Raw genomic sequence first — 21,640 nt, forward strand, 5'->3', positions numbered from 1 at the left:
TCAATTGGGTTTAGGTCGGGTGGTTGTGGAGACCAGGTCATCTGATGAAGCGCTCCATTAATCTCCTTCTTGGTCAAATAGCCTTTACACAGCCTGGACGTGTGTTGGGTCATTGTCCTGTTGAAAACAAATAGTCCCACTAAGTACAAACCAGATGGGATGGCGTATGGCTGCAGAATGCTGTGGTAGCCATGCTCATTAAGTGTGCCTTGAATTCTAAATAAATCACAGACAGTGTCACCAGCAAAGCACCCACACACCATCACACCTCCTTCTCCATGCTTCAAGGATATATTTCCAACGGTCTAATGTCCATTCCTTGTTTTTCTTGGCCCAAGCAAATGATTTATTCTTTATTCTTTATTCATTTCTTTGCATCAATTCAACCACGGCCTGATTCACAGTCTCCTCTGAACAGTTGATGTTGAGATGTGTCTGTTGCAGTACTTGAACTCTGTGAAGCATTTATTTGGGCTGCAATTTCTAAGGCTGGTAACTCTAATGAACCTATCCTCTGCAGCAGAGGTAACACTGGGTCTTCCTTTCCTGTGGCGGTCCTCATGAGAGCCAGTTTCATCATAGCGCTTGATGGTTTTTGCGACTGCACATGAAGAAATGTTGAAAGTTCTTGAAATGTTCCGCATTGACTGACCTTCATTTCTTAAAGTTGGACTGTCGTTTCACTTTTCTTATTTGAACTGTTATTGCCATGATATGCACTTGGTCTTTTACCAAATAGGGATATCTTCTGTGTAGACCCCCTACCTTGTCACAAAACAACTGATTGCCTCAAACTCATAAAGAAGGGGAGAAATTCCACAAATTAACTTTTAATGAACTTTTAAGGCATACCTGTTAATTGAAATGTATTCCAGGTGACAACCTCATGAAGCTGGTTGTGAGAATGCCAAGAGTGTGCAAAGCTGTCATCAAGGCAAAGGGTGGCTATTTGAAGAATTTGTTTAACACTTTTTTGGTTACTACTTTTTTGGTGTTGATGTCTTCACTATTATTCTACAATGTAGAATATAGTCAAAATAAAGGACAACCCATAGGTGTTCTAAAACTTTTGACCTGTAGTGTATATATTTCTTGTTATATTTCTTGTTATATTTATCCCCTTATTTTAGGCACTAATACTTCCATTCATTTTTTAAACTGGTACTGGGGACATGCAGACTCGTCTTGTGTGGCTTGTGGGTACCCTACAGCAAAACGGATAAAACAATTGTGTTCATGAGAGTCTCAACTTTCAGTATGGTTGTACAATAGTTTGTAGGCCAAACCATTCGGACACTACATACGATTTTGTGAAATACCGATTTTCAGGATGTCTCATGGTCTGACAATGACCACTCTAGCTCTGCCACTTTCACCGCAGATGCTAAAGTGCGATATTGGCCCATACAGATTTTTTTTCTTCTCTCTCGCATAAACAGACAGATTTTTAAAATTATGTTAATTAAATTTCCATGGGGGTGTGGCCATTGTAGGCTAGTAGTTAAATGTATTTATTTCAGTTTGACTAATAATGTTCTGCGCTATGTATTATTTCATGTTTTGTGTGGACACCTGGAAGTGTAGCTGATTCTTTTGCAGTGGCTAAAGGGGATCCTAATAAATAGCAAAATATCAAAAATATTGCGATTAGGATATTAACCTGATCCTAGACATTTAGAGTTAACCTTAAGCACTTAGTGTAGCACAGCTTAATACGCTCTGCAAATAAATTGATAAGCTTGCCCTCCCCCTATTGCTAAACCCTACGGATAAACTCTACTTTAAATCATAAACTCTAGGCTTGCCCGAGGTACCTTAAATATTAAACCCTAAACTTGCCTTAGCTACCTTGAATCCTAAACCCTAGGCTTGCCCTCCCCCAAATCCTAAACCCTAGGGAGAAACTCTACTCTAAATATTAAACTCTTGGCATTCCCTAGCTACCTTAAATGCTAGACCCAAGGCTTGTCCTCCCCTAAATCCTACACCCTGTGGAGAAACCCTACTCTAGGCTTACCCTAGCTACCTTAAATCATAAAACCAAGGCTTACCCTCTCCCCCAAATCCTAAACCCTAGGGAGATACCCTACCTTAAATCCTGAACCCTAGACAGAAACCCTGCCTATAATTCTAAACTCTAGGGAGAAACTCTGCCTGAAATGCTAAACCCAAAGGGGAAGAAACCCTGCCTTAAGTCTATGGTGAAACCCTGCCTTAAATTCTAAACCCTAGGGAGAAACCCACACAAAACTGACCTTAGATGAGTCTCTTTTTATCTTGATCATATTAGAAGCATTCCATAAAAGACATATCCAACGCAACATTAAAAATGTGAGCGTTAACGTACATTATGATTATTCAAGGTTACTTTTCAATACTGTATTCATATACATTACAGTATGGCCTTAGAGACTTCACAGTTAGAGAGAGTTACCAGATAGTATATAACAGAGAAGCCAACTAATTATGACCATTAAATCTACAAAACACAGGGTATAGTGTGTCACTTTTCAGACAGACAGTAGTTGGAGTGAATCCAATAAATTTAATTGAACTTTCTAATTCATGATTATCCCACATTCCCATGTCGTCCCCACTGCCCGTCACTGTACTGGATCGTCCACTGTCACCGGATACCCACAGTCAAGGGCCACGTACATAAACTGGGGAGGCCAGGCCAGTCTTCTCCAGGTGACACTACTCAAGGCTGTAAGAGAGGAGAAAGGAGGAGTGGATTCATATTGTTTTCTGTCAAATTGATATCTTTGTGGCCTGAGGTGGTCTAACGGTCTTAGCCACTGCCTCCAGAATATATGTACCAGTGCAAAAGTGGGTTCAAATCTATCCCACTGCTATTCAAGCACCCCTGTACTATTCAAGCACCACTGTACTATATAATTATGTACAAGAACAACACATATTTAAATGGATACCTTCAGTACTTGGAGAGTTGTCGGCCGATGCGAACAAATCCTCTTTTGCTTCTCTCATTGTCGTTCTCACACTCTGGTCCCCCGAAGATCTGAACCGTCTCCTTCTCCTGCGGCGGCATGTTGTCAAACTCCTCCACCACGGTCGTTGTCACTTTCACACAGTTCTTGATGACCTTCCAACCTGGTCTGTTCAGGTCGTTTCTCAATTCTGGAACAGACATTGCATCAGCCAGTGCAAAGCCAACACTGAGGAGCAGAGAGATGGTCAACATCATCTTCATGGTGATGAGAATTGATAGTGAGTCTGAGTGTTTGGTTCAGCTTCAGTAACAATATGCTGGAGGCTGCATGTATTTTGTCTCCAACAACCCACCATTTTTATACCAGAATTAATCCAAGTCACTGTGCTGGTTCAACCATGGGGCATGGCATTAGTGACATTAGAGATCACTATCGCTAGTTCCACTTCCAAGGAGAGGGGAGTGAAGCGACAGCATTGCCTGTTATACTGTTTATGAAACTGATCAGTCATGTTCTTTTGATAACAGCTATTACACCATATCATACCTTACAATGGCCTAAGGTTGCATCCCAAATGGCACCCGACTCCCAACACAGTGCATCACTACTCACCAGGACCCTTAGGGCCCTCAGAGCCCCACTACTGACCAGGCCCCGTAGGGCCCTAAGCAGAGCACCACTACTGACCAAGGTCCACAGGGCCCTCAGGAGAGCACCACTACTGACCAAGGCCCACAGGGCCCTCAGGAGAGCACCACTACTGACCAAGGCCCACAGGGCCCTCAGGAGAGCACCACTACTGACCAAGGCCCACAGGGCTCTCAGGAGAGCACCACTACTGACCAAGGCCCATAGGGCCCTCAGGAGAGCACCACTACTGACCAAGGCCCATAGGGCCCTCAGAAGAGCACCACTACTGACCAAGGCCCATAGGGCCCTCAGCAGTGCACCACGTAAGCGATAGGGCATCACCTAGAATTAGCCATACACAAATGTAAAGTATGATAATGTGTAATATGCTCTGATAAAGAGGAAATGACTGCTCACTTTAAGTAGTTTCATACGCTATGCCATCTCTTCACTGGTACTGTTGCAATAGGATGATGATGATGATGATAGCACTTCTTTAAACATACTGTGCTGTCCCCTAACCGGTTGCAACATGATGATTGACCAGAGATGTTCTCTTGATAAGTGCATGAATTAGACCATTTTCCTGTTCTGCTAAGCAATCAAAAAGCAACAAGTATTTTGGGTGTCAGGGAAAATATATTTAGTAAAAAGTACATTATTTTCTTTAGGAATGTAGTGAAGTAAAAGTTGTCAAAAATACAAATAGTAAAGAAAAGTACAGATACCCCCAAAAACTAGTTTAGTAGTACTAATATTTTTACTTAAGTACTTTACACCACTGAACATGACGATGGTGGTATTTTTATAAACACACAAAGCTGCTGTGAACAGCACCAAATGTATTCTGCAACACAGACAGCGCTTTACCTAACCTCAATATCTGATTCTATGATATGGTGTAATCTGCTGTTATCAAGAGGACACACACAATCAGTCAACACTTTCAGAAACAGTTTGACATGCGATGCTGTCCCTTCACTGGGTTAATGTGGTGTTCTCATCATCACTGCACTGTTGGAGCTAGGAACATAAACATTTAGCTACACCGGGGATAGTACTGTATCTGCAAAATGTGTACACGACCAAAAACCTTTGATTTGATTCATTAAAGGACCGCAGTGAAATTGCTGCCTTCTAATTTTGATGATCAAATATATTAAATAAATCATCACCATCATTCAGCACTCAGAAAGGTTAGGGGACAGCATTAAAATGTTTATTAATTTAAGCTTGATAACATATGACAGTTGCATTGCCTTGTAAAAGTATTCAGACACCTTGGATTTCTTCACAATTTATTATGTTTCAAAGTAGTGGATTTACTGTACTTTTTTGGTCAACAATCTACACAAAATAATATATTTTTAAAGATAATGTAACGGTTCTCTTCTGTCTCCTCCTCTGACGAAGAGGTGGAACAAGGATCGGACCAAAATGCAGCGTGTAGATTGCGATCCATGTTTAATGAACAAACGTAAACACGAATTAATACAAACACTACAAAACAAAGAACGTAATGAACGAAACGAAAACAGCCTATACTTGTGAAAACTAACAAAGACAGGAACAAGGACACTAAGGACAATCACCCACGACACACTCAAAGAATATGGCTGCCTAAATATGGTTCCCAATCAGAGACAACGATAAACACCTGCCTCTGATTGAGAACCACTTCAGACAGCCATAGACTTAACTAGAACACCCCACTAAGCTACAATCCCAATACATACACACCACATACAAAAACCCATGCCACACCCTGGCCTGACCAAATAAATGAAGATAAACACAAAATACTTCGACCAGGGCGTGACAGAACCCCCCCCCCCCCTCCCCTAAGGTGTGGACTCCCGAACGCACCTCAAAACAATAGGGAGGGTCCGGGTGGGCGTCTGTCCATGGTGGCGGCTCCGGCGCGGGACGTGGACCCCACTCAATCAATGTCTTAGTCCCCTCTCCTCGCGTCCCTGGATAGTCCACCCTCGCCGCCGACCATGGCCTAGTAGTCCTCACCCAGAACCCCACTGGACTGAGGAGCAGATCGGGACTGAGGGGCAGCTCGGGACTGAGGCAGCTCAGGACTGAGGGGAAGCTCGGGAGTGAGAGAAAGCTCAGGAGTGAGAGAAAGCTCAGGAGTGAGAGAAAGCTCAGGAGTGAGAGAAAGCTCAGGAGTGAGAGAAAGCTCAGGAGTGAGAGGAAGCTCAGGAGTGAGAGGAAGCTCAGGAGTGAGAGGAAGCTCAGGAGTGAGAGGAGGCTCAGGCAGGTTGATGGATCTACCAGATCCTGGCTGACTGGCAGATCCTGGCTGACTGGCGGATCCTGGCTGACTGGCGGATCCTGGCCGACTGGCGGATCCTGGCCGACTGGCGGATCCTGGCCGACTGGCAGTTCTGGCAGATCCCGGCTCACTGGCGGATCTGGAAGAGTCTGGTTGACTGGCAGATCTGGAAGAGTCTGGTTGACTGGCAGATCTGGAAGAGTCTGGTTGACTGGCAGATCTGGAAGAGTCTGGCTGACTGGCAGATCTGGAAGAGTCTGGCTGACCGGCAGATCTGGAAGAGTCTGGTTGACCGGCAGATCTGGAAGAGTCTGGTTGACCGGCAGATCTGGAAGAGTCTGGTTGACCGGCGGATCTGGAAGAGTCTGGTTGACCGGCGGATCTGGAAGAGTCTGGCTGACTGGCGGATCTGGAAGAGTCTGGCTGACTGGCGGATCTGGAAGAGTCTGGCTGACTGGCGGATCTGGAAGAGTCTGGCTGACTGGCGGATCTGGAAGAGTCTGGCTGACTGGTGGATCTGGAAGAGTCTGGCTGACTGGCAGATCTGGAAGAGTCTGGCTGACTGGCGGCTCTGGAAGAGTCTGGCTGACTGGCGGATCTGGAAGAGTCTGGCTGACTGGTGGATCTGGAAGAGTCTGGCTGACTGGCAGATCTGGAAGAGTCTGGCTGACTGGCGGCTCTGGCTGCTCCATGCTGACTGGCGGCTCTGGCTGCTCCATGTAGGCTGACAGCTCTGGCGGCTTCTTACAGACTGGCAGCTCTGGCGGCTCCTTGCAGACTGGCAGCTCCTTGCAGACTGGCAGCTCCTTGCAGACTGGCAGCTCCGTGCAGACTGGCAGCTCCGTGCAGACTGGCAGCTCCGTGCAGACTGGCAGCTCCTTGCAGAGTGGCAGCTCCTTGCAGACTGGCAGCTCCTTGCAGACTGGCAGATCTGGCTGCTCCATGCAGACTGACATCTCTGGCTGCCCCATGCAGACTGACAGCTCTGGCTGCTCCATGCAAACTGACAGCTCTGGCTGCTCCATGCAAACTGACATCTCTGGCTGCTTCATGCAGACTGACAGCTCTGGCTGCTCCATGTAGACTGGCAGCTCTGGCTGCTCCATGCAAACCGACAGCTCTGGCTGCTCCATGCAGGCTGGCAGCTCTGGCTGCGCTGAACAGGCAGGAGACTCCAGCAGCGCTGTAGAGGAGGAAGGCTCTGGCAGCGCTGAACAGGCGGTAGACTCCAGCAGCGCTGTAGAGGAGGAAGGCTCTGGCTGCGCTGAACAGGCGGGAGACTCCGGCAGCGCAGGAGAGGAGAAAGGCTCCGGCAACGCTGGAGAGGCGAGGCGCACTGTAGGCCTGATGCGTGGTGCTGGCACTGGTGGTACTGGACCGAGGACACGCACAGGAAGCCTGGTGCGGGGAGCTGCCACCGGAGGGCTGGTGTGTGGAGGTGGCACAGGATGGGCTAGACCGTGAAGGCGTACTGGAGATCTTGAGAGCAGTGCTGGCACAGGACGTGCAAGGCTAGGGATGTGCACAGGAGGCCTGGTGTGTGAGGCTGGCACCAACTTCACCAGCCGACTAACACGCACCTCGGGACGAGTATGGAGCGCTGACCCAGGTGCCATCAAATCCCCGACATGTTCCGTTGGGCGAATTCCATGTAAAAGGCACCAACACAGCAACTCCCTCATTTCTCTCTCCTCCAATTTCCCCATTAACTACTTCACAGTCTCTGCTTCGCTCACCTCCAACACCGGCTCTGGTTCTGGTCTCCTCCTTGGCTCCTCACGATAAACAGGGAGAGTTGGCTCAGGTCTGACTCCTGACTCTGCCACACTCTCCCTGAGCCCCCCCCCCCCAATACATTTTTGGGGCTGACTCTCAGGCTTCCATCCAAGTCGCCGTGCTGCCTCCTCATACCGGCCCCTCTCCGCTTTCGCCGCCTCCAGTTCTTCTTTGGGGCGGCGATATTCTCCAGGCTGAGCCCAGGGTCCTTCTCCGTTTAGGATTTCCTCCCAAGTCCAGAAATCCTTGTTATATTTCTCCTGCTGTTGCCTGTTAACACGCCACTTGGTCCCGTTGTGGTGGGTGATTCTGTAACGGTTCTCTTCTATCTCCTCCTCTGTCGAAGAGGTGGAACAAGGATCGGACCAAAATGCAGCGTGTAGATTGCGATCCATGTTTAATGAACAAACGTAAACACAAATTAATACAAACACTACAAAACAAAGAACGTAATGAACGAAACGAAAACCGAAACAGCCTGTACTTGTGAAAACTAACAAAGACAGGAACAAGGACACTAAGGACAATCACCCACGACACACTCAAAGAATATGGCTGCCTAAATATGGTTCCCAATCAGAGAAAACGATAAACACCTGCCTCTGATTGAGAACCACTTCAGACAGCCATAGACTTAACTAGAACACCCCACTAAGCTACAATCCCAATACATACACACCACATACAAAAACCCATACCACACCCTGGCCTGACCAAATAAATGAAGATAAACACAAAATACTTCGACCAGGGCGTGACAGATAAACACAACATTTAAAATAGTCATTGCATAAGTATTAAGTCCCTTTGTTTAGGCAAGCCTAAATGATTTCAGGTGTAAAATTAGGGGTTGACAATTTGAATGATTGACCCTTCCTCTCTCCCCCATACAAGTATTGAATTTCAAACACAGATTCAACTACAAAGGGCAGCGATTGGTAGATGGGTAACAATAACAAATATATTTTTAAGCCTGGTCAAGTTAATAATTATCCTGTGGACGACACTACAGTGGTAGGCTTGATTACCAACAACGACGAGACGGCCTACAGGGAGGAGGTGAGGGCCCTCGGAGTGTGGTGTCAGGAAAATAACCTCACACTCAATGTCAACTAAACTAAGGAGATGATTGTGGACTTCAGGAAACAGCAGAGGGAACATCCCCCTATCCACATCGACGCGACAGTAGTGGAGAGGGTAGTAAGTTTTAAGTTCCTCGGCGTACACATCACGGACAAACTGAATTGGTACACCCACACAGGCAGCATTGTGAAGGCGCAGCAGCGCCTCTTCAACCTCAGGAGGCTGAAGAAATTCGGCTTGTCACCAAAAGCATTCACAAACTTCTACAGATGCACAATCGAGAGCATCCTGTCGGGCTGTATCACCGCCTGGTACGGCAACTGCTCCGCCCACAACCGTAAGGCTCTCCAGAGGGTAGTGAGGTCTGCAAACTACCTGCCCTCCAGGACACCTACACCACCCGATGTCACAGGAAGGCCATAAAGATCATCAAGGACAACAACCACCCGAGCCACTGCCTGTTCACCCCGCTATCATCCAGAAGGCGAGGTCAGTACAGGTGCATCAAAGCAAGGACCGAGAGACTGAAAAACAGCTTCTATCTCAAGGCCAACAGACTGTAAAAATGTATCACTAGCCACTTTAAACAATGCCACTTAATATAATGTCATGTTTACATACCCTACATTACTCATCTCATCTCATATGAATATGTATATACTATACTCTATATCATCTACTGCATCTTTATGTAATACATGTATCACTAGCCACTTTAAACTATGCCACTTTGTTTACATACCCTATATTACTCATCTCATATGTATATACTGTACTCGATACCATCTACTGCATCTTGCCTATGCCGCCTCTGTACCATCACTCATTCATATATCTTTATGTACATATTCTTTATCCCTTTACACTTGTGTGTATAAGGTAGTAGTTGTAATCCAACCTAACAATTCCACTCGTTGGTTATTACTGCATTGTCGGAACTAGAAGCACAAGCATTTCGCTACACTCGCATTAACATCTGCTAACCATGTATGTGACAAATAACATTTGATTTGATTATGTATGAATCCCTAAGAGTCTATTGACGCACCTGTGCGCTAATCTAATGACACATTTTTTAGCATCAAAATCCATCAGTTTAAGGTAGAGATATCTTGGGCATGGGCTACGTCTCAATCCACCGCATCCACATATGTTGCCCTTCTGCATCTGCGGTGGACAGTGGCAGCGCTATACTACTGTTTGTCAGACCAGGACCCGTTCCTACTAAAAAAAAAACATCTGTAGAACGGTTGGGCCCGCGGGACTCATCTAAAGTCCATAACGCTGATGTGCCAACTGCTGTCTGTAGTGTCCCACCGTTTGGGCTACAAACTAATATAACCCCACTATGGGAAAGGGAGACTCAATAACGCGATTGTAACGGGATTCTTCTGTTGAAGGAGAGGCGGACCAAAACGCAGCGTGGTTATTGTGATACATCTTTAATAAAGATGAAAATAGAATATACAAAAAACACAAGAAAACGTGAAAAACCCGAAAACAGCCCTATCTGGTGTAACAAACACAGGAACAATCACCCACACACCCCAACAGCCCTATCTGGTGTAACAAACACAAAGACAGGAACAATCACCCACCAACCCCAACAGCCCTATCTGGTGTAACAAACACAAGACAGGAACAATCACCCACCAACCCCAACACCAAACAGCCCTATCTGGTGTAACAAACACAAAGACAGGAACAATCACCCACACACCCCAACAGCCCTATCTGGTGTAACAAACACAAAGACAGGAACAATCACCCACCAACCCCAACACCAAACAGCCCTATCTGGTGTAACAAACACAAAGACAGGAACAATCACCCACCAACCCCAACACCAAACAGCCCTATCTGGTGTAACAAACACAAAGACAGGAACAATCACCCACCAACCCCAACACCAAACAGCCCTATCTGGTGTAACAAACACAAAGACAGGAACAATCACCCACCAACCCCAACACCAAACAGCCCTATCTGGTGTAACAAACACAAAGACAGGAACAATCACCCACCAACCCCAACACCAAACAGCCCTATCTGGTGTAACAAACACAAAGACAGGAACAATCACCCACCAACCCCAACACCAAACAGCCCTATCTGGTGTAACAAACACAAAGACATGAACAATCACCCACCAACCCCAACAGCCCTATCTGGTGTAACAAACACAAAGACATGAACAATCACCCACCAACCCCAACACCAAACAGCCCTATCTGGTGTAACAAACAAGACATGAACAATCACCCACCAACCCCAACACCAAACAGCCCTATCTGGTGTAAAACACAAAGACAGGAACAATCACCCACCAACCCCAACACCAAACAGCCCTATCTGGTGTAACAAACACAAAGACAGGAACAATCACCCACCAACCCCAACACCAAACAGCCCTATCTGGTGTCACAAACACAAAGACAGGAACAATCACCCACCAACCCCAACACCAAACAGCCCTATCTGGTGTAACAAACACAAAGACAGGAACAATCACCCACCAACCCCAACCAGCCCTATCTGGTGTAACAAACACAAAGACAGGAACAATCACCCACCAACCCCAACACCAAACAGCCCTATCTGGTGTAACAAACACAAGACAGGAACAATCACCCACCAACCCCAACAGCCCTATCTGGTGTAACAAACACAAGACAGGAACAATCACCCACCAACCCCAACACCAAACAGCCCTATCTGGTGTAACAAACACAAGACAGGAACAATCACCCACCAACCCCAACAGCCCTATCTGGTGTAACAAACACAAGACAGGAACAATCACCCACCAACCCCAACACCAAACAGCCCTATCTGGTGTAACAAACACAAGACAGGAACAATCACCCACCAACCCCAACACCAAACAGCCCTATCTGGTGTAACAAACACAAGACAGGAACAATCACCCACCAACCCCAACAGCCCTATCTGGTGTAACAAACACAAGACAGGAACAATCACCCACCAACCCCAACACCAAACAGCCCTATCTGGTGTAACAAACACAAGACAGGAACAATCACCCACCAACCCCAACAGCCCTATCTGGTGTAACAAACACAAGACAGGAACAATCACCCACCAACCCCAACACCAAACAGCCCTATCTGGTGTAACAAACACAAGACAGGAACAATCACCCACCAACCCCAACAGCCCTATCTGGTGTAACAAACACAAGACAGGAACAATCACCCACCAACCCCAACACCAAACAGCCCTATCTGGTGTAACAAACACAAGACAGGAACAATCACCCACCAACCCCAACACCAAACAGCCCTATCTGGTGTAACAAACACAAGACAGGAACAATCACCCACCAACCCCAACAGCCCTATCTGGTGTAACAAACACAAGACAGGAACAATCACCCACCAACCCCAACACCAAACAGCCCTATCTGGTGTAACAAACACAAGACAGGAACAATCACCCACCAACCCCAACACCAAACAGCCCTATCTGGTGTAACAAACACAAGACAGGAACAATCACCCACCAACCCCAACAGCCCTATCTGGTGTAACAAACACAAGACAGGAACAATCACCCACCAACCCCAACACCAAACAGCCCTATCTGGTGTCACAAACACAAAGACAGGAACAATCACCCACCAACCCCAACACCAAACAGCCCTATCTGGTGTAACAAACACAAAGACAGGAACAATCACCCACCAACCCAAACACCAAACAGCCCTATCTGGTGTCACAAACACAAAGACAGGAACAATCACCCACCAACCCAAACACCAAACAGCCCTATCTGGTGTAACAAACACAAAGACAGGAACAATCACCCACCAACCCAAACACCAAACAGCCCTATCTGGTGTAACAAACACAAAGACAGGAACAATCACCCACCAAGCCCAACACCAAACAGCCCTATCTGGTGTAACAAACACAAAGACAGGAACAATCACCCACACACCCCAACACCAAACAGCCCTATCTGGTGTAACAAACACAAAGACAGGAACAATCACCCACCAACACCAACACCAAACAGCCCTATCTGGTGTAACAAACACAAAGACAGGAACAATCACCCACCAAGCCCAACACCAAACAGGCTACCTAAATATGGTTCCCAATCAGAGACAATGACTAACACCTGCCTCTGATTGAGAACCATATCAGGCCAAACACAGAAACAGACAAACTAGACACACAACATAGAATGCCCACTCAGATCACACCCTGACCAAACAAAACAAAGCAAACTATGGTCAGGGTGTGACAGCGATGGTGTTCTCGTTTCGCTCTGCGACCCTCACTAGTGTCATGGGAAACCAAGTACCGGTCCAAAAAAATAATAATTATGGAAGTAGATGATTGATTCTTTTTGGACTATCTGTTTTGACATTTATGAATGTGTTATTCAATGCGTCTCTGTGGGCTATAGCACTAACTGCTAAATTAAACATTTTATCCACAAAAAATGTGGTCTTAAAATGTGGTCCTAAAATTCAAATAACTAAATTATCCACAATATGATCATCTTAAAACAATTCCATATATCAACTTTTAGACCACCAAGACAAAGATACAATCACCCTTCTGAACTGATCTGCAAGACAGGAATGAAACTGCTCATAGACGTTACCACGAGGCCATTGGTGATTTTTAAACAGTTACAGTTTACAGTTAAATGGCTGTGATGGGAAAAAACGGAGGATTGATCAACTATATTGTAGTGACTCCACAATAATGACCTAAATGACAGTGAAAATAAAACAAAATACAGGTGTACACTTTTAGGCATAAATGCCAAAAAATGCTTAATGTTTGGGAGAAATCCAACACAACACTTCAGAGTAACCGCCTCATTTTTAAGCATGGTGGTGGCTGCATCATGGTATGGGTATGGTTGACATCGGCCAATACTGAGGAGTATTCCAGGACAAAAAGAAACAAGATGGAGCTCAGCACAGGCAAAATCCTAGAGGGAAACCTGCTCAGCCTGCTTTACATCAGAGACTGGGAGAGGAATTCACCTTTCAGCAGGACAATAACCTACAACACAACCAAATCAACACAGGAGCACCTTACCAAGAAGACAGTGAATCTTCCTGAGTGGCCAAGTTAGAGTTTTGACTTAAATCTGCTTAAAAATCTATGGCAAGTTTTTTTTAAATTGCTGTCTCCCCATGATCCCCAACATCTTGACAGAGTTTGAATCATTTTGAAAATAATAATGGGCAAATATTGCACAATCCAGGTGTGGAAAGCTCTTAGAGACTTACCCAAGAAGCTGTAATCGATGCCAAAAGGTGTTTCTAACATGTATTGACTTAGGGAGCTGAAAACCTCTGCAAGGACTATATTTGAGTTCTTGAATTTTTTTGAGCCTTTAATTAAATGCTGTGTTAATTGTTTACAAAATGTGAAAAAATCCAAGGGCTCTTAATAACTTTGCAAGACATTGTATATTAGTCTACCATATCATACACCAGATATTGAGGTTGGGTGTATCGTTGCCCATTTTGTTAAATACATTTAGTGTTGTCCACGGCATAAAAATATCATCAAATTTAATTCAAATATAATCATCATCATCCCCACCATCAACATCATCCTGACCATCATCGGTTAGGGGACTGTATACAGTGGGGAGAACAAGTATTTGATACACTGCCGATTTTGCAGGTTTTCCTACATACAAAGCATGTAGAGGTCTGTAATAGCGATCACTTATTTCACCACCAGAATTACAAGTCATTACTCAAGAGCCATGCCCCCTGGTTGAGCAAGCACTTTGACTTCTGTTAATTCTGGTATACAAATGGTGAGTTGTTGGCGACAAGACACAGCCTTACTCTAATGTATATAAATATGCATACAGTATTGAAAAGTAACCATAATGTACGTTGTTAACACTAACATTTCTGTTTGAGATAGAGGTTGTGTTGGTTTAGGTTCAGGTTTATCTACCCATATCCTGTCTTATATCTAGGTCTAGTTAAACATAGCTTAGCGCCTAGCTAAGTGTGGCTTAGCATATCAATTAGCATGATTATCACAGCAACATGCATTAGCTTTGAAGCTAACTGGAAGGTTGCTGGATCGAATCCCAGAGCTGACAAGGAAAAATCTGTTGTTCTGCCCCTGGGCAAGGCACTCTTCCTCGGGCGCCAAAGACGTGGATAACGATTAAGGCAGCCCTCCCTCACCTCTCGGATTCAGAGGGGTTGTTAAATGTGGAAGACACATTTCAGTTGAATACATTCTGTTGGACAACTGACTAGGTGTCCCCCTTTCCCTAACTGGCTGTGGTCCAGCTCCAGGGCTAGCTGGCTACCTGGTTCTGTTTCCTAGCTGTGTCACTGAGGTAAGGGGGATGCCATGTGTGGGTTTGGCCTACATCTCAGCATGAGCAAAAGAGCAGGGGCTCTGGGATAATACCGACCACCATGTGTGTGGCTAAGACGTGGAGAAATTCCACATAGGAGTAGGGTGAAGTTGCCCCTAGAAGCTGAATCCCCACTAATGGTTAGGATTGAGGGAGGGGAAGATGAACTTTACTTAGAGGAAATGTACCCCGGAGCGTCTACATACAGTAGGGTACATACTGTACAGGTCACTGCCAAAAATAAAGGAAACACTTGAGTATCTGAGGGATACAAAGTACACTACAAAGTACAAAGCTTGTCGAAAATCATGGGCATTAATATTAAGTTGGTCCCCCTTTGCTGTTATAACAGACCCCATTCTTCTGGGAAGGCTTTCCAATAGATGTTGAGACATTGCTGCAGGGACTTGCTTCCATTCCTTCAGCCACAACAGCATTTGTGAGGGTGAAAACTGATGGTGGACTATTAGGTCCGGCTTGAAGTCGGTGATCCAATTCATCCCAAAGGTGTTCGACAGGGTTGAGGTCAGGGCTCTGTGCAGGCCAGTCAAGTTTTTCCACACAGACAAACCATTTCTGTATAGGCCTCGCTTTGTGAACCGGGGCATTGTCATACTGAAAGAGGAAAGGGCCTTCCCCAAACAGTTGCCACAAAGTTAGAAGCACAGATTTATCTAGAATGTCATTGTATGCTGTAGCATTAAGATTTCCCTTCACCTGAACCACAAAAAGCAGCTCCAGAACATTATTCCAAACTTTACATTTGGCACTATGCAGTCGGGCATGTAGTTCTTCTGCCATCCTCCAAGACTAGGTTTGTCTGTCGGACTGCCAGATCGTGATGTGTGATTCATCACTACAGAGAATGCGTGTCCACTCCTATAGAATCCATTGCAGCAAGCTTAAAACCACTCCAGCCAACGCTTGGCATTGCGTATGGTGATCTTAGGCTTGTGCGAGGCTGCTCGAGCATGGAAACACATTTCATGAAGCTCCCGTTCTTGTGCTGACGTTGCTTCCTGAGGCAGTTTGGAACTTGGTAGTTAGCGTTGCAACTGAGGACTGACGTTTTTTTACACGCTATGTGCTTCAGACGTCCTGTGAGCTTGTGCGGCCTATCACTTTGCGGCTGAGCTGTTGTTGCTCCTAGATGTTTCCACTTCACAATAACAGCACTTACAGTTGAGAAGGGCAGCTCTAGCAGGGTAGAAATTTGACTGACTTGTTTGAAAGATGGCATCCTATGACAATGCCCAATTGAAAGTCACTGAGCTCTTTGGTAAGGCCATTCTACTGCCAATGTTATGGAGACTGAATGGCGGTGTGCTCGATTCTTCACACCTGTCCACAAGGGCTGTGGCTGAAATAGCCGAATCCACTAATATGAAGGGTGTTCATATACTTTTGTCTATGTTACATACACCTCTTGGCGGAGGAATCGCAACACCCTGCTACTACTCAACTCCCCGGGCGTGAAAGAGGTATGTGTTCGTAGGTGCGAGTAAGGATGACAGAGGCAGAGAACATGACAATTTACCGGGTCATTTCTTCTTCCTTCACAAGGTAAGGTGGGGAAAAGGGGCTGGACGGAACCAAAGCAAAGAAAGTAAAAGTGACTAACCCATATACACATATATACAAACCCAAAACAACATAGAAACTGGGGAACGTAACAGTCTGTATAATGTATATTTAAAGCAGGTGCTTCCACACAGGTGAGGTTTCTGTGTTAATTAAGCAATTAATATCCCATCATGCTTAGGACCATGTATTAAAATGCCCAGTTGCCCATTATTTTGGCTACCATGGCAATATGAAGAGATCTCAGTGACCTCGAAAGAGGGGTCTCAAAGGAGCACGCGAGTATATATGTGTGTATGTGTGTGTGTACGTATGTGTGTGTGTGTGTACAGGGCTCAACCCCATTGAACACTTATAGAAGATTCTGGCGCTGCGCCTGAGACAGTGTTTTCCACCACCATCATTTTTTTTTTTTTTAATCAGGAAATTCTAATGGAACAATGAAGTCGCATCCCTCCAATAGAGTTGGCAGTTACCTGTACATAGGCCCTATGCTAACACGATTGGACAGCTGAAAGTGAGGGTTCCACCACACAGATTCTACCAAACCCTATGATGTCATTCATTCCCATTCTTACAAATGGTTGGTACTTCAATTACTGAAGAAAATGCAGAAGTACACCTCTAATCTATACTGTATGTCTATTTATACAGTATTGTCATGCTTTAGAGTAGTACTCTAATAACAAACATATCTGTAGTCCTAAGTAGTCTGGAATGATGCTGCAGTCTGAACCAAACCTGGTAGTTCTTGACTCCTAGGGATGCTTGACCCAAATACAAAGACATGTGACAGGTGGAGGACTGTATGGCACATTGGGCGTAGTGGGAATAGGGTTGGGCAGCAGCACGAGGGAGCGCAAGGCTATATTTATTCTAAAGAGGTTACCTCTAGCCACTTCTGTCGTCAGCTGATCATAATACAATAGGAGGGACAATGGTAATCTCAGGGTCATTTGAACTGAATTAGGCCACAGTTATTAAGCACCTTCAGCAATGCTATTTTATATACGCAACCTTTTAAGGCGCAATCTGCAATTGGTACATAGATTTTTGGACTTTTAAATGAATGACATACACCCACTGAGTCTTAAAGATGTACAACTTACAAAGGCCTCATGAGCTTATAATTCAACTGTCGTACCCCATTACGGAATTTTAACTCAAAATATACACTTATACACTATGATCTGATAGCTCTGTCAATGACTATGAATTTGAGTGTAGTTACATTTCTCCCCAAACACCTCAGTGACTGTTTTGTTGTTGTTTGAACAGCAGATTTCCCCTTTAATGTTTCTCATTACAATGTTTATTTGACTACGATTTCTTGAGTTTAAAGAATTGATTTAGGGATTATGTTCTCTTCTAACCTCCCACAGATAACTGGTAAATCTAAGGAAATGTGGAAATCAGGGACAGTCACTTTCTACCAAAGTCGACTTTACAGAGTGAGCTATATTGCCATCTAATGTTGGATTAGGGAATTGTGTTTTTATGGGACTACATTTTGCATCTTAAATCAAAAGGTTTTTCCTCAAAAGAGGTTAGCTGGTAGAAATAAGGTAAGAAAAGCATGCTAGCCTCACATAACTGAATTGCATTTGACAATATGACTGAATGGTTTTATATGTAACTACCTTCTCAAGTTTCACTATAGAGTGTGACGTTAAAGTTAGAAAACAGTTAGTTCTGACCAAGGAATGCGTTTGGTAAATAGGTGTTGGTTCTAATATAACCTTCACCCTTCCCATTGCCGTACCACACACAGTACATTTTATATCAGATACAGAGGTTGCATACTCAATCATTCCTAAATTCACATTGCCAAAATATCCATCATCCTTAGATTTTTAACATTTTATTTGATCTTTATTTCAACAGGAAGTCCCATTGAGACCGAGGTCTCTTTTACTAGAGAGCCCTGCATTTGACAATTTACACATTTTATAGAATACAAGCAAACATAGCTGTGGGAAGTGGAGGTACTGAGCACCCCCTTCAGCACCCCCTGATTTTTTGTTGTTGTTGTTGACGAAAGTAGTGCACTGGGCCTTTACTAGTCCTGTATTAGCCAACCGATACAGCCGTCTGTAGCGTGGTAATAAAAATGTATTCAGTGCCACTCCCGTCTACAAAAATATGTCGACTAAAGTCTATCAGCCAAATCAATGTATGGATTGCATCTCACATTCAAGTGTTTGAACTTTTTGAACAAGGCTGAATATGATTTATCGTAATGCTTTAGGTATAATGCCGGGAGCCGCATGTGGTAGAAGGGGGTAGAAAGGTTTCCAACCTGACCTGTATAACAGTTTCTGTGTCTTTCACTTGTCTTTTTTTTGCAGATAAATAAACTATAAACTACATTGTGAAAGCAAAAGGATCAATTTCTTTACAAATATATTATTTTGAACATACTGTACTAATGATGTGTGAAACATCACTGATGCTACACAGGAAGCACCAACCTCAGGAAATAAGTAGGACTTTTATTTGTATGCAAATGCAAAAAATTGTGTTTGCATTTTTGTGTGTGTGAGACAGAGACAGAGGGATATAGACGTAGAGAGAACGATACAGAGAATGAAAGGAGGACGTTGTGTTCACTGTAGTCTGCAGTGTGTTACAGTAGTCTGCAGTGTGTTACAGTAGTCTGCAGTGTGTTGCATACTGCATGTGTTACAGTATGTTGTTACGGTGCTGTTTAACCATTTTCTCACAAATCCAGTTGCGTTGGCTGACACATAAGTCATTCCACGCATTTATAGGAACCTGTTCTCTGTTTTCATCTCAGCACAGTCCTCCTGCCTCCTATCCTCACTATGGAAGTTTTCCCTCCAGTACCTAGCCCTTAGCCTCCAATTTTGTGGCCCGTGGAAATCTAATTAACATTATACAAAAATCTGTCAGTTTAACCTAGAAATATCTGTGTCTCAATCCAGTCCATCCGCCGATATCGCCCTTCCGCATCTGCGGTGAAAGGTGACAGAGCTAGAGTGGTGTTTGTCAGACCATGAGATATCCTGAAAATCTTTTTTTTTCATGAAAACATCTGTAGCGCCAGAACAGTTTGCCCTACAAAACTACAGTGCCTTGCGAAAGTATTCGGCCCCCTTGAACTTTGTGACCTTTTGCCACATTTCAGGCTTCAAACATAAAGATATAAAACTGTATTTTTTTGTGAAGAATCAAGAACAAGTGGGACACAATCATGAAGTGGAACGACATTTATTGGATATTTCAAACTTTTTTAACAAATCAAAAACTGAAAAATTGGGCGTGCAAAATTATTCAGCCCCTTTACTTTCAGTGCAGCAAACTCTCTCCAGAAGTTCAGTGAGGATCTCTGAATGATCCAATGTTGACCTAAATGACTAATGATGATAAATACAATCCACCTGTGTGTAATCAAGTCTCCGTATAAATGCACCTGCACTGTGATAGTCTCAGAGGTCCGTTAAAAGCGCAGAGAGCATCATGAAGAACAAGGAACACACCAGGCAGGTCCGAGATACTGTTGTGAAGAAGTTTAAAGCCGGATTTGGATACAAAAAGATTTCCCAAGTATTAAACATCCCAAGGAGCAGTGTGCAAGCGATAATATTGAAATGGAAGGAGTATCAGACCACTGCAAATCTACCAAGACCTGGCCGTCCCTCTAAACTTTCAGCTCATACAAGGAGAAGACTGATCAGAGATGCAGCCAAGAGGCCCATGATCACTCTGGATGAACTGCAGAGATCTACAGCTGAGGTGGGAGACTCTGTCCATAGGACAACAATCAGTCGTATATTGCACAAATCTGGCCTTTATGGAAGAGTGGCAAGAAGAAAAGATATCCATAAAAAGTGTTGTTTAAAGTTTGCCACAAGCCACCTGGGAGACACACCAAACATGTGGAAGACATGGTTTCATGGTCAGATGAAACCAAAATTGAACTTTTTGGCAACAATGCAAAACGTTATGTTTGGCGTAAAAGCAACACAGCGCATTACCCTGAGCACACCATCCCCACTGTCAAACATGGTGGTGGCAGCATCATGGTTTGAGCCTGCTTTTCTTCAGCAGGGACAGGGAAGATGGTTAAAATTGATGTGAAGATGGATGGAGCCAAATACAGGACCATTCTGGAAGAAAACCTGATGGAGTCTGCAAAAGACCTGAGACTGGGACGGAGATTTGTCTTCCAACAAGAAAGCAAAATCTACAATGGAATGGTTCAAAAATAAACATATCCAGGTGTTAGAATGGCCAAGTCAAAGTCCAGACCTGAATCCAATCGAGAATCTGTGGAAAGAACTGAAAACTGCTGTTCACAAATGCTCTCCATCCAACCTCACTGAGCTCGAGCTGTTTTGCAAGGAGGAATGGGAAAAAATTTCAGTCTCTCGATGTGCAAAACTGATAGACATACCCCAAGCGACTTACAGCTGTATTCGCAGCAAAAGGTGGCGCTACAAAGTACTAACTTAAGGGGGCTGAAAAATTTTGCACGCCCAATTTTTCCGTTTTTGATTTGTTAAAAAAGTTTGAAATATCCAATAAATGTTCCACTTCATGATTGTGTCCCACTTGTTGTTGATTCTTCACAAAAAAATACAGTTTTATATCTTTATGTTTGAAGCCTGAAATGTGGCAAAAGGTCGCAAAGTTCAAGGGGGCCGAATACTTTCGCAAGGCACTGTATTATGACCACTCCATTGAAAGATGACTCTCATGAACACGTTTTTCTCTACAGCCCCCACAAGCCTCATCTGAATCCATTACCTAGTGAGTAAACAACACAGAGAACCAGACAGTCAGACACTGTGGTAGAAAATAATTGACAAGTATATCCAGAAGATGTTTTCATGTAGAGTATTTATCTCTTACCCTGTGGTCAGGGGTGTGCGTTCTTCCCATTTCCAGCTCCCCTCTTCATCTTCATCAGCCAGTCCAATCCAGGCTC

General features: G+C 44.5%; 1 long non-coding RNA gene across 1 annotated transcript; it reads right to left on the minus strand.

Moving 5' to 3' along the window:
* Nucleotides 1-2,251: 2,251 nt before the first annotated feature.
* On the minus strand, nucleotides 2,252-3,297 carry LOC109890291 (uncharacterized). Its single transcript, XR_002255396.2, has 2 exons — nucleotides 2,934-3,297; nucleotides 2,252-2,707 (listed from the first exon to the last, which is right to left on the minus strand). It is a non-coding gene; the product is annotated as an uncharacterized LOC109890291 (long non-coding RNA).
* Nucleotides 3,298-21,640: the final 18,343 nt, after the last annotated feature.

The sequence above is a fragment of the Oncorhynchus kisutch genome, linkage group LG5, assembly GCF_002021735.2.
Source record: "Oncorhynchus kisutch isolate 150728-3 linkage group LG5, Okis_V2, whole genome shotgun sequence".
Classification (NCBI taxonomy): domain Eukaryota; kingdom Metazoa; phylum Chordata; class Actinopteri; order Salmoniformes; family Salmonidae; genus Oncorhynchus; species Oncorhynchus kisutch.